Below are 24,911 nucleotides of genomic sequence, written 5' to 3'. Positions count from 1 at the left end.
TGGTAACAGGAGGCAGGGGACACAATGTTTTACCCAGGTTCGGGCCGTCTTGATGCAGGTAAAACCCTACGTCCTGCTTGATCAATATTTATGATATGGGTAGTACAAGAGTAGATCTACCACGAGATCGGAGAGGCTAAACCCTAGAAGCTAGCCTATGGTATGATTGCATGTTGTGGTTGTTGTCCTATGGACTAAAACCCTTCGGTTTATATAGACACCGGAGAGGGTTAGATTTACATAAGGTCGGTTACAAAGGAGGAGATATCAATATCCATATTGCCTAGCTTGCCTTCCACGCCAAGTAGAGTCCCATCCGGATACGAGACGAAGTCTTCAATCTTGTATCTTCATAGTCTGACAGTCCGGCCAATGGAGATAGTCCGGCTGTCCGGAGACCCCCTAATCCAGGACTCCCTCAGTAGCCCCTGAACCAGGCTTCAATGACGATGAGTCCGGCGCGCTGTATTGTCTTCAGCATTGCAAGGCGGGTTCCTTCTCCGAATACATCACAGAAGAATTTGAATACGAGGATAGTGTCCAACCCTGCAAAATAAGTTCCACATACCGCCGTAGAGAGAATAATATTTTCGCAAATCCAATTTGCTGACTTGTTTTGGCAGCATGACGTTATGTCATGGCCCGGCGATTATTCGAACCGTTTTTCTTCAACCAGCTCCTCACATAACGCGAGGCGGTTTCTTGACACGTCTTGTCAAAGCAGAGATCGTGTTCCCCCAATTACGTGATTCTCATTAATGTGGTCGTGGGTAACGCAACCGTGTCTAGGACACCTAGATTATAGGCAAGTCCTAAGCGGCTACGGAGAGGACGCTTGATATTCACCCTCTTTATAAAGGGACAAGGTTTTCGCTTTTTCCCTCTCGTGCTCAATCGAACCCTTGCCCTGCCTCGATTTCTAACACCCAAAGCCCAGGTTAGGTGCTCCGGATCTTCAATCATGTCCGGATCCAGCCTTCAAGGCCGATGGATGCCCTCCTCCATTACGGAAGAGGACATTAAGAAGTTGAGGGAGGCCAGATACCTGACCGCCGAGGTTTCGCATCGGCTTCCTGCTCGAGGGCAGGTCGTCCCTACTCCCGAACCCAACGAGAATGTCGTGTTCGTCTCCCACTTCCTCCGAGGCCTAGGCCTCACTCTGGATCCCTTCATCAGGGGTTTGATGTTCTATTACGGGCTAGATTTCTACGATCTAGCTCCGGACTCCTTTCTCCACATCTCGACATTTATTATCGTGTGTGAGGCCTTCCTCCGCATTACCACTCACTTCGGCCTGTGGCTCAAGACCTTTGAAGTGAAGCCGAAGATGATCCAGGGGTAACATGCAGCGTGCGGAGGTGCATTAATAGGCAAGATGGCAGGAGCTCCATGGTCGAAAGGTTCCTTTCTAGAGGTGTCCGAATTATGGCAACGGGAGTGGTTTTATGTCACGGCTCCCAGAAGTGCCAAGTGGGCGGCTGCCCCCACTTTCTGCTCGGGCCCCCCACCACAACTGATGTCATGGATTGGCAGGGGTCTGAGCTGGGGTCCAGCCAAGGACGTTCCTATACTACAAAGCCGCATTCGAGATCTCTTCGAGGGAGATTTTAATTTGGTTGTGGTAATACAAGTTATGCTGGTTCGTCAAGTCCAGCCTTGCAAACGCCGGCCACTTCGCTTGTGGGAGTTCAACCCAGAGGGACCGCGTGCCATTCAAAGTTTCCTCGGCCTGACGCACAAGGAGATGTACAAGTCATTCTTCGGACCTCAAGTAGAGTGTCCGGATATTACCGAGGACGTGGGCCTGAGCATTAACCGCGCCGCCGAACAAGTAAGAAATCCTCTGGCCGAACACACTGTCTTTTATGAAGTTATTTCTGAGAGTTTGCTTTTTGACCAGGACTGGCTAACAAAGGTGAAGATGATTCGGTGTTTGGCCCCCCTCCCTGAGGGTTTGGAAAATCCGGTATTGGAAAAGATGCTCGAGGTTGCACCTTGCCCAGAGGCCTTGAAGGAAGATACGAGGGGGGGATAATACGGGCGGACGCGGGCCCCATCGCTGCCAGTTCCAACCGAGGGAATGAGCGTCTCCCTGAAGGAGGATAACCGGGGGAGGAAAAGGACTGCTTCCGAGGATCCGGAAGCCGAAGCCTCCAAACAGGAGAAGAAGTCTCCCACAGGGGGTCCTGCCTCGGGGGGTGCTTTTGCCGCACAAAGTCCGCGGGGGGATCATCCCTCCAACGAGTCGTAAGTGATCCAAAATACTTTAATAGTAGAGGTATGCTATCTTTTTTCTGAGAAAATAACCACCGCATATATCTTGCAGTTTGGGCCTTAGCCCCTCTCAGCTGAGCTCGTCTTCGGGGGATCTTCTTCCAGAGATGATGGAGAGCGAAATGCCTCCCCCGGACTCCTCCGCTCAAGAAGCGGGCGACCCCGAAGTGTCGTCACGGAGGGCCTCTCCGGATCCGGTGAGGTCAGAAGATAATCCCGTAGACCCCCGAAGTCCCCAGTGTCCGGCTCCCGAAGAGAGCAAACAAAAGAGTCCGGCATCGTCTGGTATGCGGTCGGACGTTCTGAGAGAGATGGTGGGGCGAGCGGCCATCTCAGAAGAACACCATACGCTGATGGGTACGGTGATGGAGAGAATTTCGTCTGCCGAAAGCAGATTACATGAAGCCTTTATGAGTCTACTAACAGGCTTTCAGGTACGTGAGATAATATGTGATAGTACTGCACATGTTAGGTGTGCCCTGTGTAGATAGTAGCCCCTGAGACTCTGGTTGTCGTCGAGAACGGCGGCGAACAGAGGATCATAGTCCCAGGCAATAACCAGACTGCCCCTATGTGCAGGTGGTGGAAGCTCCGGTGGCTAGCCGGACTAGTGAGTTTGCCAAATTAAAACGACAACTGGATGTGGCAGACGCCGACATCGAGCTTGTTAACAAGAGGCTTGACGAGGCACAGGGTAAGTGTTATTATCTAGTGAACGCCACATAGTAAGAGTAGCATGATGCCAGTATCTTTAATATGTTGTGACTGCAGATGGAGCTGCCACCATGGAAACCATGCGGGCAGAACTTGCCGAGCCAAGGAAGAAGCGAGGATTAGTAATGCAGCTGCTTTGAAGGCGGCCGAAGAGTTGAAAGCCGAGAAGGCCGCACATTGCGAGAGCCAAGAGAATATGGCCAAGATGGCCATAGAATTAAAAGGCACTGCCGACCGTTGCCGGGGCCTTGAAAAAGAAAACCGAGCGAAGGCAATGGACCTTGAGAAGGCCATGATGGCGGACAAAGACACCCGTTCTGCTATTAGAGCGAAGAAGGAGGAGCTGCCGGAAGCCGGGGATATTACGGCTCGAAAGCCCTTCATGTTACGGAGGAAGTTCGGAGATCAATGGTATGCCCCTCTGGATCGGCTGTGGAGTTCGGCGGATGCGTATATGGATTTGGCGGCGAGCACTGCCGATGCGGCCAAGTACTTCCAAGGTCAAACAGATCGTGAAGTGGACAAGCTATTCTGGTCGCAATTCAACGTTCCAGAGCATCCGCTTTCATTGACTGACCAGCTAGCCGAATGGGCCGAACTGAATAGGTTGTTCGGACTCGCCATGAGGTCTGTTGTGGATCAGCTATGGCCGGAAAAGCCCAAGCCGAACAACTATTTCAGCTTAGTGCGGCAGTTCCTTGGTGCGGTGCCGCGCATTAATGTGATGAAGAGGTCGGCATGCATAGAAGGGTCGCGGATGGCCCTTGCCCGTGTTAAAGCATACTGGGCGGAGATGGACGCTACCACTATTGCGGCGCAGGGTTCGACCATAGGCCAAGTGGCTGCCGAGCACTATTTCAAGGAGGTTCTCGAGGGTTCTCGTTTGATAGAGGCCTAGTGCTCGAAGAATATTATGTTTGAGTGATATGTATTCTCATTGTAAGCATAATGCTTTTATGAAATTTTATAAGGCTATGTTTATACTTTTGCCTGAAAGTAGTATGATGCCTCCTGTGCGGCCGTTTATGTATACATGTGTATAACCTGAAAGATTGCAGCCGTTGGCTTCAACCCCACACATATAATGCGGAGGTGCTCACGAAAAACGCGTGTTCACACTTAACCCAACATCTTGGTCCTATTAAGGAGGTGATGGCGTAGCGAACGAGGAAACTGGACTATAATGCTTTAACACTTTCACTTAGCCATAGGAGTTTGACAGTGGGGCTACTAGATAGCCCCTAGTGGCTCCGCATTCTCCCGATCTCGGGGTGCGTACATGCCTGGCCGAAAAACGGTCCTTCGTTAAGGCGGAGGAATTCTAACATTCCCATAGGTCATCGAGTGGTTGACCGGTCTCACGCTATATCATGACAATCAGTTTTCGGCTTTCTCTACTGAGGTGCTTGTCTGGATGAACTAGGGCACAATCGTAGTAGTTCTCCTGGTGCTACCTTAGCCGATAAAGCGGAACGTGAGGCACCAAAACACAGGAGCCGGGCAAACCCAACATTTGACCAAAGACAATGATTCGGAGCTGATGCATAAAGGCCAAACTCGCAACGTCGAACACTCCCTAAGGTATTTGGTCTTTATGGTATAAACTAGGCCTAAATAGTGCCCTTTGTAAGAAGCCCCTTGTGTCCAGGTACGTGCACTGTTCTGATGTGGCCACATGCCAAGACGTCAGCATCCTTCTCAATTGTGCTAAGAATTCGATGGATGTGTATCAACAAGAGACAGTAAAAAAGGTTTACGCACGGTCTTAATCTAAAAAGAATCCTTGGAACGGGTCCCTGCTGCACGTCTGCGCCTGTGTCTCCGGTGTGCCGTATCCTGGACGGGTGTAGCACGATGGTCATATGTAAAAGAGAGGATTTTAGGTGAAAAAGTTAACTTGCAGAGAGATAGTTTTTAAAGAAACCATGTATAATTCAAGATGAGTAAAAATTGCCACTTGTCTGCGCGCGTTGAGCCCCTTGTAATTGTAATAGGGGTGTGACCGGTATGAATTACATATAGCTGCGCCGGACTCATCTAACCGTGTCCGTGGTCTTGACGACTTGTTAAATGCTTTAGTTGGTGAGGCCATTTTTAGTGTGCACTCTCTTCGGCGCGCAAAGATCGCTTAATACTTCCGTTCACTGTAATGATGCCACGTGGGCCGGGCATCTTGAGTGTGAGGGAAGCGTAGTGCGGTATTACATTAAAGCGAGCAAAAGCTTCCCGTCCGAGTAGTGCTTGATAGCCACTTTGGAACGGAGCGATGTGGAAGGTTAAATGTTCGCTACGAAAGTTATCGGGGAAGCCGAATATAACCTTTAGTAGCAGGGAGCCCGTGCAATGAGCCCCTGGGCCTGGCGTTACTCCTTTAAATGTAGTATTGCTATGGCAAATTTTCGTTGGGTCTATCCCCATTTCGCGGATTGTATCCTGGTATATCAGGTTTAGACTACTGCCACCGTCCATCAGGACACGTGTGAAGTGGTATCCGTCAATTATTGGGTCTAATACCAGGGCAGCCCATCCTGCACGCCGGATACTTGCTGAGTAATCACGATGGTCGAAAGTGATCGGTTGAGACGACCAGTGGCAGGACTCCGCGGTGATAGGCCCTTGGGCATATTTTTCTAGGAGTGCCGTTTTGTTTCTTCCCTTGATCACGTGTAACACGTTTATTTTTTTGACTTCTGGTGGAAATTTCTTTTTGTTCCCCAGTGTCTTGCTTGAGAGGCTCATCCTCGTCTTCGCTTGGTGTATCCTCCCCCTTGTGTATGGCGTTGAGCTTGCCGGACTACTTGAAGACCCAACATTCTCTGTGGGTATGATTAGCGGGTTTACCAGGGGTGCTATAGATCTGACAAATTTGGTCCAGAATTTTGTTTAGGCTGGACAGTTCGTCTCTGGCACCTTTAGAGGGCGGCTTTTGCTGACCTGGCCGAGAGCTTCTGAATCCGGTGTTTACTGCCGTGCTCTTCATGGCGTCTTCTTTATTCCAGCGTTTGTTATTGCTGTTGCGCCGTGATTTCCCATTTCCATCTCTAACTTCGGATGTACTGGGGTTGCTGGTGCTGCATCTGGCTAGCCAGCTATCCTCACCCGCGCAAAAGCGGATCATGAGGCTTGTTAATGCTGCCATTGTTCTCGGCTTTTCTTGGCCGAGGTGTCTGGCAAGCCATTCGTCACGGACACTATGCTTAAAAGCTGCCAAGGCTTCGGCGTCCGGACAGTCGACAATTTGGTTCTTTTTAGTAAGAAACCTGTTCCAAAGCTTTCGGGCTGACTCTCTGGGTTGTTGAGTTATATGACTCAAATCATCCGCGTCCGGAGGTCGGACATAAGTCCCTTGAAAATTTGCCCGAAAGGCATCTTCGAGCTCTTCCCAACTTCCAATGGAGCTTTTGGGGAGGCTCTTAAGCCAGTGCCGAGCTGGCCCTTTGAGTTTGAGGGGTAAATACTTAATGACGTGGAGATCATCTCCCCGAGCCATGTGGATATGGAGGATATAGTCCTCAATCCAGACCCCAGGGTCTGTTGTTCCATCGTATGTCTCTATGTTTACGGGTTTGAATGCCTCTGGAAATTCATGGTCCAGCACCTCATCGGTGAAACATAGGGGGTGTGCGGCACGCCTATATCTGGGTGTACCGCGTTGTTCGGATGTTTGTTGTGTTGCATCGTATGCTGGAGCACGCTTGTGTGGTCCATAGATGGATCTGGTTTCACCCTCCTTTTGATGCGAGCCCTCGCGTAGACCGCGTATTGGCTTATGTGCAGCGTTACTTGCCGCTTTATGTTGGCCGTGAGGTCGTCTATCCGGCCAAATGGCTGTTTTAATTTTTGGTCGTGGGGGGTCTGAGGCCTCCTCATCGAATTCAGGCAGCAACTTCCGCTTTGGATAGCTCTTGGTGGGGCGATTGCCGCCATACTTCATTGCTGTGTTGAGTACTTTACTCCATTTGATTTGGAGTGTGTCCTGCGCAGCCTTTAGCCTTTGCTTCTGCTTTTTCAGACTCCTCGCGGTGGCAACAAGCCTTTGGCGAGCATTCTGCTGCTCCGGGTGCTTGTCCGATGTTATGTCGCCCGGACTATCATCTTTGATAGAATTGGTTTGTTCGGTTTGATTCTCTGTATTACCGTGGTCCGGCGGTGGTTCGCCCTGCTCCAGCGCTGGGTCTGTATGATCGTTATTTCTGCCGAGGCAGGATTTGGGGTGGCGCTTGCGCCGCCGCTTTGACTGCTTCTCGAGGGAACAAGCCTTCGTTGCGTCCTTCCATTCCTCGTCGTCGTCTTCTTTTGGTGTGTCCACCATGTATACTTCATATGATGAGGTGGACGTCCAGCGCCCTGTGGGCGGTGGTTCCTCTTCGCCTCCCGCATCGTCATCCATACCGTCGATGTATTCGGAGTCGAAGTCGAGCATGTCGGTTGAGTCATCGACAGTGGCTATTAAGTGGGTGGTGGGTGGGCATCGAATTTCTTCATCGTCCGCATCCCAATCCTATTGGCCATAATCCAGCCAGGGCTCTCTTGACAAAGAGAGAGACCTTAGTGAATTCAGAATTTCGCCGAAGGGCGAGTGCTGAAAGATATCCGCGGCGGTGAATTCCATGATCGGCGCCCAATCGGATTCGATTGGCAGGGGCGCGGGCGGTTCGGAGTCAGAAAAAGAGTCCGGCACCTTGGGGTCACGGGCTGCGCAGAGGATTAGGCTGGTGTTCGGCTCGATCGCTGTTGAGACCGCAGCCCCTGAGGCGGTGTCTAACCACCCGTCCTCGATTGGCGCAGTTGGCTCTGAGCTAAGGGTCGGAGCTGATGCGGGCGCGGCCTCTGGGGTACTGTTCGGCGACAGAGCTAGGTCATACCCATCGTGACAGTGCGGCGCGCCCGGCTGTGGCTCGAATCCGTCGAAGATCAAGTCTCCGTGGATGTCGGCCGTGTAGTTCAAACTTCCAAATCTGACCTGACAGCCAGGGGCGTAGCTTTCAATCTGCTCCAGATGGCCAAGCGAATTAGCCCGCAGTGCAAAGCCGCCGAATATGAAGATATGTCAGGGGAGAAAAGTCTCACCCTGGACCGCATCGCTATCGATGATAATAGGAGCCATCAGGCCTAACGGCGACGACACAGAGGAACTCTCAATGAAAGCACCAGTGTCAGTGTCAAAACCGGCGGATCTCGGGTAGGGGGTCCCGAACTGTGCATCTAGGCCGGATGGTAACAGGAGGCAGGGGACACAATGTTTTACCCAGGTTCTGGCCCTCTTGATGGAGGTAAAACCCTACGTCCTGCTTGATTAATATTGATGATATGGGTAGTACAAGAGTATATCTACCATGAGATCGGAGAGGCTAAACCCTAGAAGCTAGCCTATGGTATGATTGTATGTTGTGATTGTTGTCCTACGGACTAAAACCCTTCGGTTTATATAGACACCGGAAAGGGTTAGGGTTACATAAGGTCAGTTACAAAGGAGGAGATATCCATATCCGTATTGCCTATCTTGCCTTCCACGCCAAGTAGAGTCCCATCCGGACACGAGACGAAGTCTTCAATCTTGTATCTTCATAGTCTAACAGTCCGGCCAATGGAGATAGTCCGGCTGTCCGGATACCCCCTAATCCAGGACTCCCTCACAACCCATATTCCCAAGCGGGAACGGAAACGCCCACTGAGGGACGTCTATGCGATGGAGCCAGTCGCCCCAAAGTTCAACCCATGGTCTTCTTGTCCGATCACCTTCGATCGCAGGGACCACCCCACCAGTATCCGTCATGACGGTTCTGCCGCATTGGTCCTTGACCCCATCATTGACGGATTTCACCTCACTCGAGTCCTTATGGACGGTGGCAGCAGCCTAAACCTGCTCTATCAGGATACAGTGTGCAAAATGGGCATAGACCCCTCGAGGATCAAACCCACCAAAATTAGGGGTGGAAACGGATCGGATAGTGCTCTTGCCACTTCCATTTTCATATTTTCAAAATGAATACAAATCCGAATATGGATGTTATCGGATATGGATGCGGCTCGGATATTATTCGAATACGGATATGTATCGGATATTTTCTTGATTCGGAACGGATACGAATAATATCAACATATTGCTTAAGTAAATTAGTCGATAGCCATGCGACCTGAAATAATCAACTTGTGACATACAATAAGTCAATGATAAATAGGTTTATGAATAAATACTATTGTAATGCATAATAATTTATAAGTTTAATCATATAAATAGTAAAATTTGATCACTTATTTGGCTTTTATGTTGGATAATTGAAATATTGGGTCTAGAATTTTGAAAATTACCTCCCATAATCTTATTCGGATATGGATATATCCACTTCCATATCCATATTTGTCTCAAAATCTTGTACCATATTTTATTTTTTATTTGTTTAATTAATTCGTATACGGATAATTTCCATTTCTATTTTGGTTCGGATGCGGATGTTTCGGATACGAATAGGCATTTTCTCGAATACGAATATCGGATATTTCGGATTATCCGCTACCAATTTCCACCCCTTACCAAAACCACCTTTAAAGGTGTCATCCCAGGTGTAGAGGCCTGCTGCACGGGCTCAATCACACTGGAAGTGGTCTTCGGATCTCCGGACAACTTCCAAAGTGAGGAGTTAATCTTCGATATCGTCCCCTTCCACAGTGGCTATCACACACTGCTTGGACAAACCGCATTTGCCAGATTCAATGTGGTACCACATTATGCATACCTCAAGCTCAAAATGCCAGGACCTCGTGGGGTTATAACAGTTAATGGAAACACATAACGCTCGCTCTGCACGAAGGAGCACACTGCGGCCCTCGCAGCAGAAGCGCAAAGCAGCCTTATGAGGCAAACCGCCAATTCGGAGAAAAAGACCCCGGACACCTTCAAGCGAGTCCGGAGTACCCTGCAAGAGGATCGTCAGGCACGTTTAGAGCTCGCCTAGCAATTCGGCCTCCGTCCTAGCCCCAATCAAGCGGAGAAATTTACGCCGCACGTACATAATTACGCACTCAAGATACCATGGGCATAGGCGGAGGCACAACCATGGCACGGCCCACAATGCGGCTCAACCGCTTCAGGACCTATATACCTTTAACATTTTCTTCCTTTCATGCCCCTATTCTACAAAGGCCCTCTCCGATCGATTATTGGACCTGTCACGGGAAGGAAACACCAAGGAAGCAAGAAGCTTTGACATACAAGGGAATCCTCAGGTGGTCTCTGATAACGATAGATATACCTGTTTTGCATACCCGCACGCAGCTTGCCCTTGGATAGGACATGTCAAATAGTACTATTTTTTACTTATTTCATTACATGTATGGATACGCTTTGACGTATCATTTAAATAACAATGTACAACATTAGCTCATTATTGCATTCATTTATCCTTTTTCCTTGTCTACTTATTTACGACAAATTGCACCCGTACATTTTGATACGAACAGTGCGCCAGGGGCTTGGGTGTACCCCATAACACGACATGAAAAGTCCGAACACTTTCGACAGTGCGGCACCCCGAACTTATAGCATTATATGCATCAGCTCCGAATCATGTCTTGGGTCAATAGTTGGGTTTGCTCGGCTCCCATGTTTTGGTACCTTATGTTCCGCTATATCGGCTAGGTAGCACTGGGAGAACTACTATGATTGTGTCCCGGTTCTTCCGGACGAGCACCTCAATAGAGAAAGCCGAAAACTGACTGTCATGATGCAGCGAGAGTTGGTCGCTGTTCGAGAGGTCTCAAATCCTTAAAGATTTTTTCCGCTTCGGGCGAGGAGTCGGCCTTGTCCGATTTAGGCGTACATAGCGCCCCAAGTTCGGCCTTCCAAATACTAGGGGCTTCGGAAAAATTTAAAATTGTAGACTTCTATGGCTAAGTGAGAGTGATAAAGCTTTATAGTCCAATTGCCTAGTTTGTTGTGCTGAACACCTCCTTCGAAGGACCTAATATTGGGATAAAGAGTGATCAGGTTTATCCCGAACACCTCAGTACTAGTTACATGGGGGCAGAAGCCGACAACTAGCCAACTCTCAAATATTATAAACGGCCGCACAGAAGGTAATATTTTAAATTAGCAAGCGTTAAATAGCGCACATGAACTAGTTTCATATTACAGGATCACATGAGTACATTCATTCAAATATTACATCCTTAGCACATTCCTCCACCACAAGGCGAGCACCCTTCAGGACACTTTCATAATACTTTTTGGGGTGGCGATGCTCCTTGCCCTCCGGCGGCCCCTCCTTCACCAGCTTTTCGGCGTTCATCTTAGCCCAGTGCACTTTCGCCCAGGAAAAAGCCCTGTGCTCACCCTCAATGCAGACGGACCGCTTTATGACTTCAAGCCGTGGGCAAGCGTTCACAAGTCGCCTTACCAGGACGAAATAGTTGCCAGGCAGGGGCTCGCCAGGCCACATCCGGACTATGAGGCCCTTCATGGCCAGTTCGGCCGCCTTGTGAAGCTCGACCAATTTCTTCAAGTGCTCGCTCAAGGGCATGGATGTTCGGTCCTATTATACTGAGACCAGAACAACTTCTCCGTCGAGCTCCCTTCCTCGGCCCGGTAGAACTCTGCGGCATCCGACACACTGCTGGGTAGATCTTCGAACGCTCCTGGAAAGCTCCGAATTCGGGTAAGTAAAAGGAAAGTTTCCTTCACATGCTTTCTTTGCATAATGAATGCCTTACCCGCCGCTATCTTGTTGACCGCCTCAATTTCCTAGAGGGCCTTTTGGGCTTCGGCCTGGGCATTTTGTGCGTTCTCGAGGGCCTTCGCAAGCTCGGACCCTTGCGTCTTAGAGTCACGCTCCAAGGACTCGTACTTCTTGACAAAGTCCTGGAGCTCTTGCTGCACCTTGCTGATTCGGGCATCTTTCTTCTCGCGCTCGGCGCGCTCTGTGGCCACTTTGCCTTCGGCGTCGGACAACGTCTTCTTCAGGGCCGCCACTTCGGTCGTGGCCCCTAGCAAAATTCATGATGATCCTGTGATCTAACAAACCAACTTCCTTTTTCTTTATCAATAAATAGACGGGGTATTCCTTACCTTTGTTCTCTTCCAGTTGCCTCTTGGTAAGGCCGAGCTTTTCCTTGGACCGCTCAAGGTCCCGCTTCAGTGCGGCGACCTCCGCTGTCCGAGGCGCATCGGCCAGCAGCGAAGCCTGCTTATTCACATAGACATATTTTGATTAGACTCCTGTGATTATTATTTGATCCTCTGTTCGGCCTTTCTTCGCGAACACCAAACAGAGCATCAGGGGCTACTGTCTATGCTATAACATTTTCTCATAATTTGATTACTTACCTCAAAGCCTATTAGGAGGCTGGCACAGGCTTCAGTCATTCCGCTTTTGGCGGACTGAACCTTCTTGACCATCGCACTCATGATAGTGCGATGCTCTTCGTCAATGGAAGCACCACGAAGCGCTTCTAGCAAATTGTCCGACGCCTCTGGATGGACAGAGGCCATCGGCACAAACGGCTTGCCCCCTTGGCGAGGGGTCTCCTGATAGAATCTGGAACCATTGGAGGTTCCGGCGCAGTATTCGGCTGGGGGCTAGACTTGCTGCCCTCGGCATTAGGGCCCACAGGAGTCTTGCCCCTCGTGCGCCCAACGCTTGGAATGTCGCCATGGGGCGCCTCCGGAACTGTCTCCCCTTGGTTCAGTGCCCTTTGAGACAACACCTCGACATCGTCCGTAGGGCGGGGGAGGAGGCGGTCGGGAGTGAATCACTGTTCATCTCCGACAGGCCCAAAGAATCATCCGACGAGGATATGTTGATATGGGCTTTGGATGGACTGCATGATCATGTTCGGCATGATAAGAAGCAATAAAATAAAACATACCAAGAATTATTATGGTATCCGGATACTCACGACTTCGCCATGGGCTTGTCCCTGGGTAACCACACCTCGTCGCTGAAAGCGGCCGTTGTGGAACAGTCCGGAAGGAGAGTCCTTCCCTTCTTGGACCCTTCGGCTTCCCCAGACGGGGCGGCCTTCCTTTTCTTGTCTCCCCCGGTTGAGGGGGGAGAACTTTCCTCCTCCTCGTTTTCGTGGGAGGAGGGCGCCTTAGTGTTATCGAACAATTAGTCTGATACGACCTTGCGCTGGAGACCTTTCTTGGTCCCCATGGCCTTGTTCTTGGCCTTCTTCTCCGGCGCCTCATAGGGCACTGGAACCAACATCTCCGTTAGGAGAGCCCTTGCTGGATCTTCGGGTAGTGGGGCTGGACAATCAATCTGCCCCGCTGTTGCGACCTAGTCCTGTTAAATGGCGTGAAGGCTTAGATCCCCCACATGATTATACTAGGGAAAGAAACATCTTATGAGATACAAGGAGCTTACCGGATTGGTAGGGCGCTTCGCGCTGAGTCTGCAATCCTCGATAAGGGGAGGAGGTACCTCGACGGACTTGAACAACACCTTCCAGATGTCCTGGTGTGTCGTGTCGAAGAGCTCTCGTAGCGTCTGGTGCTTAGCTGGGTCGAACTCCCACAAATTGAAAGCCCGTCTTTGACACGGGAGGATCCGGCAGAAGAGCATGACTTGGACCACGTTGACAAGCTTGATTTTCTTGTTTATCATGTTTTTGACGCAGTTCTGGAGTCCGGTCAGCTCCACCGATGAACCCCAGGATAGGCCCTTCTCTTTCCAGGAGGTGAGTCGCATGGGGATGCCAGATCGATATTCGGGGGCCGCCACCCAGTTGGTGTCGCGTGGCTCGGTGATGTAGAACCACCCCGATTGCCACACCTTTACGGTCTCCACATAGGAGCCTTCGAGCAAGGTGGCGTTGGGCATTTTGCCCACCATGGTGCCTCCGCACTCCGCTTGCTGGCCGACGACCACCTTCGGCTTAACGTTGAAGGTTTTCAGCCACAGGCCGAAGTGGGGCTTGATGCGGAGGAAGGCCTCGCACACGACGATAAACGCCGAGATGTTGAGGATGAAATTGGGGGCCAGATCGTGGAAGTCCAACTCATAGTAGAACATGAGCCCGCGGACAAATGGGTGGAGAGAAATCCTAGCCCGCAGACAAAATGGGTAAGGAATACAACCCTTTCATGGGGTTCGGGGGTGGGAACGATCTGCCCCGCGTCTGGGAGCCGGTGCGCGATATCTGCCGCCATGTATCTGGCTTCTAGGAGCTTCATAATGTTCTCCTCCGTAACGGAGGAGACCATCCACTTGCCTCCCGCTCCGGACATGTTTGGAGTGTTTTTTCGGAGAAAATGCGAACTTGGGCACTGGAGCTCGAGTGCGCGAGAATGGATGGGCAGGGAAGAAGAGGGCGTGGGTAAAAAAGGAGGAGTCCTTGTCCCTTTATAAGGGCAGTAGAAACTGTGCGCCTCCCCACTCGGCTGGTAAACTCGCTTATTCCCCAAACGCCGTGATTGATGGCGCGGTTGGGTTACCCACACCCGTATTGATGAGAATCCCGTGATAAGGGGACACGATCTCTGCTTCGACAAGATGTGCCAAGAAAACTGCCTCACAATATGTGCAGTAGCTGGCTGAGAAAAATTGTTGGGATAATGACCGGGCCATGGCGTGATGTCACGTTATGAAAAGTTGTCAGCAGATTAGATTTGTGGAAATATTATACTCTCTACGGTGGTATGTGGAATTTGTTTTGCAGAGCCGGACACAATCCTTGTGTTTGAAATCTTCTATGGAGTATTCGGAGGAGGAACTCGCCTTGCAATACCGAAGACAATCTGCGCGCCGGACTCATCGTCATTGAAGCCTGGTTCAGGGGCTACTGAGGGAGTCCTAGATTAGGGGGTCCTCGGACAACTGGACTATATACTTTGGTCGGACTGTTGGACTATGAAGATACAAGATTGAAGACTTCGTCTCGTGTCCGGATAGGACTCTCCATGGCGTGGAAGGAAAGCTTGGCAATTCGGATCTGTAGATCTCCTCCCTTGTAACCGACTCTGTGTAACCCTAGCCCCCTCTGGTGTCTATATAAACCGGAGGGTTTAGTCTGTAGGACAACAACAATCATAATCATAGGCTAGCTCCTAGGGTTTAGCCTCTACGATCTCGTGGTAGATTAAGTCTTGTAATACTCATATCATCAAGATCAATAAAGCAGGAAGTAGGGTATTACCTCCATCGAGAGGGCCCAAACCTGGGTAAACATTGTGTCCCCCGCCTCCTGTTACCATCCGCCTTAGACGCACAGTTCGGGACCCCCAACCCGAGATCCGCCGGTTTTGACACCGACAACCGTCCTTGAGGAAGTTCTTAAAATCCTGGCACTCAACGTCAGCATGGCATATGTGGTAGAGTAAGCATAAGTCATGCATGCAAACCTGGATCACGGCGGGCTTCTTCTTCTCTGCCTCCTTTAGAGTCTTCTCGCTTCCCAGGACTGTGTTGTATCAAGATCTAGCCCAGCGCCCCACTCATCATTTGAGTTTTCGAACATGCGTCTGAAACGAGCAAGGCATTGTTTCACCGTTGCGAAAGAACGTGTGTAGATGACGTCAAACTCATCGCCGGTGATGGTTCTAACCTTGTACTCACCGCCGATCATGGAGATTTGGGGCTCCATGGATTTGGGAGGAGGGTTGGGATTAGTGGAACTGCCGTAATGTGAAAGGACGGGACGACTAGGAGCGAACTGCCGTAATGTTAAAGGACGTCCGGGGACGAGTACGAGCGAGAACTACCAGCGGTTTTTGTAAAAATGCTGAGTGGGGCGTGCGAACGGTAGGGTAGTGGCTTGCCTGGTGGATAAATGGATTTATGCACAATACTATGGGGCCCAATTAGATGTCATGTCTACTCGATGCCCAATTAAATGGCTTTCGATGTCATGTTAAGCGTCGGGAAAATTACAGGTGATATGAAGCTTCCGAGAGCCCTTGGATCTGAGATCGAATGGTTGCATGGCGTGATTCTAGACCTATGGGTGAATATCCTATCCTAGAGGGTTATTCTGCAAATTTTCAGCAACTTAGCATGCGACCGTTCGATCTTAGATCCAAGGGCTGCCAGCAGTGCGTATCATGGTCGCGCCTACCACGACCGTCGCCTCGCTCACACGGTCGCACCCTTGGAGATTTAACACAGTGCGTTAGGCTATCTGATGTTGGCATGTCATACATAGTCATCACTTAGTCACTCATACCACAACAAGGTTAGCTATAAGGTTGGCTATAAGAGTATTTTTTTTGTTTACTTCTCTCTATCCCTTGCTCCGTAATAGTTATTGCATTTGCCAAGGAGTGACCTCTTCTAATGAAATGGTGCTTAGATGAGGTGCTATGGGCATTAAATGGCTTAGCAACTCAAGTCCCCAATGCATAGGCGCTTAGTTTTTTGTTGCTAAGTTTGATTCATCTAGGTACACGCGCTTAGCACCGTTTCTTCCTGGGGTCACCAAACTAGTCTCTCTCTTCTTAATTAACATGCTACATCAGACTTTATGACTATGTGTCAGGCTTAGCACATGTAGGATCAAGTACAATAGTGGGCTATAAGCCCGCTTTACATGGCATTTTTGCATATGTGGGGGAAAGAGGCAAGGAAAAGGTGGAGGAGTGGGCTCTCAAGCAAGAGCCAACCTCTACATGGTGGAGCATCGGGAGAGGCACCTGTATGGAGGTGGTCAGGAATAGGAGACTCACGTCGGTCGTAGCGCCGCAGTTAAAATGATAATGGCAAGTCAAATCACCGGGCCCCACCTGTCCAGCAGTAACTCGCTGTTAAATCACACAACCCTACGTTTGTAGCAGCCTACTCCCTCATCTTCTCATGTCTCCGTCGAACCGACTAGGCGGAACTGCCCCTCCTACCGCACGGGAAAAGCCCCGCCCTCGACTTTTAAATAGTACAGTATACTAATTTTGTATTCATGGATTGCGCCATGGAGCAAAGCCTCAAGAAAACAGCGGTACACATTTACGGAATACAGTATACAACACGCCCGTCGCGTTCGCGTCACACCCCAGATGGTCGGTCGGTCTAGCACGCCGCTCTCTGAATGGAACACACGTCATATTGCGTTTGCACACACGTGTGGGACCGCAATTGAGAACCGACCATAGGCACACTCCCCAGCCCCGCAAGTTGGGTGAGTTAATAGAAGAGAGAGACAAGTGATAGTACCAGAGAAGTGATGTACAGACGTTGGTGCCTGGATGATCCCTGCATGACACGGAAGATCAGTTCGTCCATGCATGTGACCAGACTCCAACAGACACGCCTGGATTGGATATCGTCTACATATCATCTAGGCTGTGTTGTACAGGGCTATAGTTCTGGAGAGAAATCTAAAAAAAGGTTTCTTGTCATCTCGCAAAATTAGGTGTCATGCGCTTCGGATCACTCCGAGGGTTAAACAGCGACAACTGAGTTCCTCCAAGGCGCTAGTCATGGGGGCCACATGCACGAAGACTACTCGACTGCCATCTATGTCAAGCCGGCTATGTTAATTAAGGCATCTATCAATGGACCCCTTTTCTACGAGTTTATCTTTAATTTGATCTTTGATCCTCGTCTAGTTTGTCCGTCGGGATTCATGTTGTCTCCTTTGGGCAGTGAGGTTATGGTTTCTTGTCATGTTATCTGGTGCTTCAGATCAAAGTGAGGACAACTGCGCCTCCGGGGCACGTGCATGAAGACAGTCATTGACGAAGTCAAGTCGACTTCGGTAGACAAAAGAAAACTAGTAGTACTCCACTATATAGGAAGGAGCCTCTGCGCTTGCTTGCTAGTGTTGCTCTCTTCACACTGTCTCATCCTCTCCAGATCTAAACACGACAGTGGTGGCCACACTCTCTCCCTCTCTGCTCACCGCTGGTCACAGATCCAGCCAGATCGTCTCCGCCGAGGAAGGTGAGAAGGTGCAACGTTCACGTGATCGTCCTCGGCGACGGCTCTTACCCACTGCCGGCGCGTCCCGACCAGCATGCCTTGCCGTTCTCTCCGAAGCACCGCTGGCTAGGGAGGGCCTCCGACCCCTTCTTCCTCACCGCCGTAGTGTGGCCAGATCCGGCCTCCCGCCGCCCACCTAGCGACATCCCCATGACCCTCAGGTATAACTTCCTTCAAAACCGGCCTTGCTCTACTTCCCGAGCTCCTGACGTCGCTGCATTTGTATCTTTTACTATTTCCCAGGCCCCCTCATAGATAGGATCGATCGGCTATTCGAAAGCCACCTAAATTTTTACTGTTAAGAGGTAAAACTAGTTCATGCACTCGAATCTAGTACCACTTGGTTCAAACAAGGAAGAAAGGGGGTGGGGGTGGGGGAAGATTTGTTACCTGAATCTAGGACTTGGTCGAAAGAGGAAATAATGGGGGCGAAAAGTACCAGAGACTGGCTATCCAACTGGTCTCTATGTCTAATAGGGAAATAAAGGGAAACGCGGTACAAACTCAATATAAACCCGATCTATTGGTTGAAAAAGGAAAGAAAGTGGGGACTGGGGGACAAGTCAACAGAGTAAGTCCAGCACTAGATTTTCTAGCCTCACACAGTATAAGGTGGCTATACCGAACAAAAATGGGACCAACCCAGATATCCTATTTTGATGTTTGTTGCCCCGAGCCACCCTTATGTAATGCCACTGGTAAAATGTAGCAGTCGCACTGCTAAAAGTAAGGACAATTAAACCAATGTTGCTGGCAAAATGAAGCAATGGCACCATTAAAGTAATGTCCTATTTAATGGTTGTCATAGTTAATCCTAATGCCCACACTAATATCTAGCAATGCTGCTGCTTTAGAAATTGCTACTGTCCTTGTAGGATTGCCATTCAGATAAGGAACATGCTTCTTTTCATTTGATGTATGTTTCATCACTTGTTTGTCACCCTCCATTAAACCTTTTTTGTGCAAACAGAGACATACATTTCACGCTTGATCTTAGTTGAACTGGACAAATGATATCCAAATTATAGTTGAACATTCCAGGAGCTTCACAACCAACCTTGATGTTGCTCAATTTTATTGCAACTAATGAAGAAGAAGCTCTGTGGGTTTTGTTTTCCGATGGAAATGGAACCGGGACTTGAGCCCTTTTCTTGAAAAAAATGAAGAAGAACCTGCTAGCTCATGGGACATTGCTTCATTTTAGGTGAACTGCATCAAAAGGTCCCATGAATTGAATCATCCATGTTGGTGACTGGTGTCATCCCTTCTACGATGGCGTTGACTGCAGACTTGGTTCCCATCACAAGGTATGTTCCATTTTGGTCTGACCGTTTGCCGAAGATCCTGCATGTTGAGTCTGCTCTTGTGCTATTGTTTTGGCACTGCCATGATAAAGTAGTAATGTTATTATTTTGCACCTTAATCTAGTGGCACTATTAATTTGAGGCAATGTTTTGGCACTGCTAGTGGCACTGATTTTTTTGTATATCAAAAGAGGGGGTTCCTCCGATTTCATTAAAGAAATCCAACCATAGAGAACCATTATCCGACAACATCTCAGTGTAAAAGGGCAGTTAGGCAACTACTACTAGAACAGACTGGCTACTAGTAGGAGACAAGTTCGCCACATAAGCTAGGCAGCTAGGGGGACGCAGCACCAGCTCGACCAAGTTTGGATTACAACCCAAATGCTACAACAGAAACATCAGAGGGGAAGATAGGGACTGAAAGAGCCAACTTCAGCATCCCAGTCTAAGCACCCCCGGCCTCCATCCTTGCAATGCACGATACACCTCGTTTGCCACCTGCTCGACCCTAGTGCCACTGATAAAATGAAGTAATAATACAGTTAAAATAGAGCGGGTGTCCTCTCTATCATTTCATTTCCAATGTAGATAAAGAAAGTGCTTCTCTTTGTTAGTATATGTTTCATCAACTAGTCCCATTATTAATGTTTAAGCGTTTATGCAAACTGGGTTGCTTAATTTTAGTTGATCTACACAAAAATAGAGATTGGAATGTCTCAAGGCCCCACCTTGTACTACCGATGTACAATGATGTTCATCACTGGCAGAAGGTGTATCAGGGAGACTTGGGTCGATTTCCCATATGAAGCGTACCATATGAGGCGTCGCAGGGCCCATCTCGCCCTCGCAGCATGGCATACTATGATACTATCGCAATATTTTATTCTATTTATTAGTGTATGTTTCATAAACTAGTGCCACTATAATGTAATAACGCCTTTTCATTATCTGTGCAAACAGGGTTATTCAGCTGCATTTTGGTGGAACTGCATAAATCACTACAAAAAAAGACACATTTGTGACATTTTGGGCCGAACGAATTTTTTTCCTGTCACACATATGACACTTCTATGACGATAATTGTGACAAAACCCTGTATCATCATAGATGTGGTGGGATCCTACTTCTATGACAAAAAATCATGACAGAAAATGGGCTTTTCGTCCTGGGCGGGCCGGAGACGCTGCTGCATGACATTCTTTGGGCCGTCCATGACGGAAAAAACCGTGGTAGAAGCGAGGGCGGGGAAAATTTCGGGGAGTTCCCGGTTACGGTGGGAGGTCGGGGGCTGAGCGATGCGCGTTTCTCTCGTACACATCGGCGCGTGTGTGCGAGGCGTTGGCTCTAACTGAACCCGAGCGAGGCGTTGGGCTCTAACTGAACCCGAGCGATTGCTCTGCAGGCTACGCGTTACTGAACCCGAGCGATCGATCGATGGCTGTTAACTGAACCCGATCGAGCGATTCCTTCGCTACTGCTGCTAATTGAAGCCGATCGATGCTGCCTCTGGGATGAACAGTGAGTGTTGCAGGGTGGTTGGATGAATAGTGAGCAGTGGCGTTGCCTCTGGATGAACAGGACCCCGTTGTGTGGTGGAGGGCTGGATGGACAGTAGACAGTGGAGGGGTGCCCGTGGAGGGGTGGTTGAACAGGACCCCGTGGTGTGGAGTTCTGGATGAATAGTAGACGGTGGAGGGGTGCCCGTGGAGGGGTGGTTGAACAGTAGCTGGTGGAGTAGCGCGCGGTGGAGGCTGGATGAACAGGAGCCCGTGGAGGCTGGAGGAGGTCGACGGTGGAGATGAACAGTATCCCGTGGAGTCCTGTTTTGCGGTACGCCACACCCCTCCCGATGAATAGGACCCCCGTTTCCACCGTAGGAGGTCCGTTTCGTCCGTTTTGCGGTACGACACACGCCTCTCGATCAACAGGACCCCCGTTTCGACCGTAGGAGGTCCATTTTGTTCGTTTTGTGGTACACCACACCCCTCCCGATCAACAGGACCCTCGTTTCAACCGTAGGAGGTCCGTTTCCTCCGTTTTGCGGTACGCCACATCCCTGCCGATCAACAGGACCCCATTCCGAACATAGAGGTCCATTTCCTCCATTGTGTGCTACGCCAGGCCTCGTTTCAATCGCATGTTCTGTCCAAGCCCTCCCGATGAATACGACCACGCATTCCGTTCCGACCCAGCCGATTGGCTCCCACGCGTTCCGTTGCCTCCCGATGAACACGACACATTCCGTTGCCTCCCCATGAACACGACCACGACGCTGTTTCTCCGTTCCGACCCAGCCATGTACACGAGCCCTGGCCGTACGTATGCGTGAGTAGGCGTTCGAGAACCTGCCTGTATGTGCACATATGTGGCCGTATTTTATTTCTTGCACCCTGGCCACTGTACGTATGTGTACATGCTACGTGCGCACCTCTACTACGACACGTACGCGCCTCTACTACGACACGTGCGTGCCTCTACTACGACACGTGCGCGCCTCTACATCCACCAGTATATATGTACGTACACGTTCGCGACCAGAATGACAACGCTACGTATGCTTCGACCAGGTGGGTCCCGACTGTCAGGCACTTCCTTGCCTGCGAAGATGTAGCTGCTGGGTCCCAGCAGTCAGGGGGGCAAATCATTTTTTTTGCCCGGACGCACTTCCTTGCATGCGAAGATGTATCTGGTGGGTCCCAGCAGTCAGGGGCAAACGTTTTTTCATGAAATACGTTGGCCCGTCCGGTGGGTCCCCGCTGTCAGGTGGAGGAATAATTATTTTGCACGTAATAAGGAGGCACTTCCTTGCTGCGGCCGTGGACCTAGCAGTCAGCCTCTCCACGTAAAGTCCACGTCCGATGGAAGTCGTTCCTTGACCACGTTGACCACGCCGCGCCGAGAGCACTAGGGTGGTGGACGATAGCGAGGCCTAGGAAGGGGACGACGCGGAGCCGGGGAAGACGCGGCAGTGGATGCCCATGCGTAGAGGAGTATGAGGGTTCACTGGTTCGCTGTGGTGTGAGGCTGTCATCGCCGCAGAATAACAAGGGGTGTGGGTGAGTAGAGGGATGGCCTGGCCAGCGGTCGGAGTAGTAGGGGGCGGTGAGGCCTCCGCCGCATCGCAGCCGGCCACGGGAGGCAGGAGCACGAGGCACGATCGGCACTGGTTTGGGCGGCTAGAGCAAGAAGACCAGAGGTTGAAGAAGCACTACGGGCGTTGGGTGGACATCGTACGGTCACTGGAGCTCGAATCGTGCATATTGACTAAGTTGACAAAGTCCTCCATCCCCGTCAACTTAGTAGGCCGACAAGTCAGCCTGCCACTATACTGGGTCCCAGCTAACAGGGGGAGTATTCATTTTTTTGTGCGTAATAAGGAGGCACTTCATTGTGTGCTATCAGCGGCGGGTCCGAGCTATCAGCGGCGGTAACGTTTTTTTCGCAAAATACAGAGGCCCTTTCGGTGGGTCCCTGATGTCAGGTGGAGGAATCATTATTTTGCGCGTAATAATGAGGCATTTCCTTGCGTGCAGCCATGGACCCAGCGGTCGGCCACTCCACGTACAATCCACTTCAGATGCATGTTGGTCGTTGACCACGTTGACCAGGCCGCGCCGAGAGCACCAGGGCGGTGGACGACGGCGAGGCCTAGGAAGGGAACGACACGGAGTGTAGCGACCCGGCCTCAGATGGTCAAGTCTCTGTCCTTCAGTGTCATCCCTGGATCGGTAATGCTGACACACACAGTACTCGAGGATTTATAACAGAGTAGCAATCACACACTTATTACATCAAAAAGTCTCCATAGAGAACTTATTACAATAATATGGCTTAAGGCCATCTAATGCGATAACAGCGGAAGTCTTGGAAGATAAGGTGAGTCCATCAACTCCAACAGCATAGCTGAGCTGCACGACAACGACCTAACGAACCTAACTCCTCGTCTGAAAAGTCTGCAACATAATACGTTGCAGCCCGAAAACGGGTCAGCACATGGAATATGCTGGCAATGTAACATAGTAGAGCAGAAAAAGAATAATGCTATCACTACATGCATATATGGCTGGTGGAAAGCTCTATGGTTACAGTTTTTGCGAAAAGCCAATTTTTTCCTACAACAAAGGAATAGATTTTATTTAACTATCATGGTGATCGAAACATCATTGAGAAGGTACCCCCAACTCAATCCCAATTAAAGTGATTAACAACCCAACAATATTAATTAAACATGGTGAGATACATGTGATAACCCAAGTACTAGAGACTCAAGAATTGTCCATAACCGGGGACATGGCTAACCATGATTAGATTGTACGCTCTGCAGAGGTTTGCGCATTTTTCCCCACAAGACTCGATCGCCTCCGTTGGATTTCTCGCACTACAGGGTGTTTGAGAAACGGATGACCGAGACATAGTCTTTCAGAAACGTTAACTCTCTACTCCGGGTAGACCATACCAAACCTACAAAACCCACTACCTGCTGATCTACCTCTTCAAGAGCTTCACATAACTTACTCAACTATGCTAGAGCCCATAATAGCTTGTGGCTGCACACGGAAGTTTCTAGCATGAATCATCTCAGTTCCCTTTGAGCCTGGGTGGCGGTCCATAGGAAGATCACACGGATACCCCGGGATTTCCAAAAAAATACACACAACACTGGGTTCCCCAGGTGCCTTAATCCACCCAGTTGTTTGATTAAGTTGCCACCTTAAGTTGAACCATTAATTAACAATCTCACAGCTGTCATGAATTTCACTAAAACCTAAACCACGTCTACAAGCATAACATAGCAATATAAGCAATACGTAGAAGTAACTCCCAAGGGTTTGAATATAACAGGGCAATAGGTTCTACCTCAGCAACTACTTCCCAACCCACAAGTTAAAGACATCCTAACCATGCAATGTTTGAGGATTGGAACTAATGCAAAAAAAACTGGGTAATGATGGGATATGATCAAAGTGTTACTTGCCTTGTTGACGATCCGCGAATCCTAGAGACTCGTAGTAACACGCTTCGCACTCCGGAAATTCTATCGCAAGCAAACAATAACATACATAAGTAACAAGCAATGATGCACAAGCAAAACACAAATAAGAGAGGTTGACCAAAAAGTTCAACTTAAGAACTCCGGTACGCAAAAAGAATCAAATCAAACGGAGCAACGAAACTCAAATGGCGAAAGAAAGAAGCTTCATTTACTAATCTGAAACTAGGTCAAATTTTATAGTAACAAAAACTTGTTTGAGTTGGTTAAACGGAAAGAGGGTTTCGAGACAAAACTCCAGGCGCTTGAATCGCCTGATTCCGATAAACGAGCGAAAAGATAAACAGAAACTAAGATCGGATCAGAAATCACGATCAGAAAAATCGCGGAATAAATCCGATAAAAGAAAACTGACGAACGGACTAATGAACGAGCATTCGTTAGCTGTATCTAATGGGCGAAGAACCGTTCGTTAAAACGAATGTTGGGACGAACGTCCGCTAACTAGAAAAACCGAGAAAAACCAGCGAATCCAAAAAAACGGATCTAGGGTTTCTAAAAAATCAAACGGTCTTTATAAAAAAACCGGCGGCGGGGCACGGCGGCTACCTCCGGCAGGAGGTCCAGCGAGGCGAGGTAGCGGCAGGGCGTCGGCTTGCGGGGCGACGGCGCTCGGCGGCGGCGGTAGGCGGCGGTGGCGGCTAGGCGGCGCGGGCC

Source organism: Triticum aestivum, chromosome 1A, assembly GCF_018294505.1.
Source record: "Triticum aestivum cultivar Chinese Spring chromosome 1A, IWGSC CS RefSeq v2.1, whole genome shotgun sequence".
NCBI lineage: Eukaryota > Viridiplantae > Streptophyta > Magnoliopsida > Poales > Poaceae > Triticum > Triticum aestivum.
The sequence above is the reverse complement of the archived record's forward strand: the minus strand, read 5'-3'. Positions refer to the sequence as shown.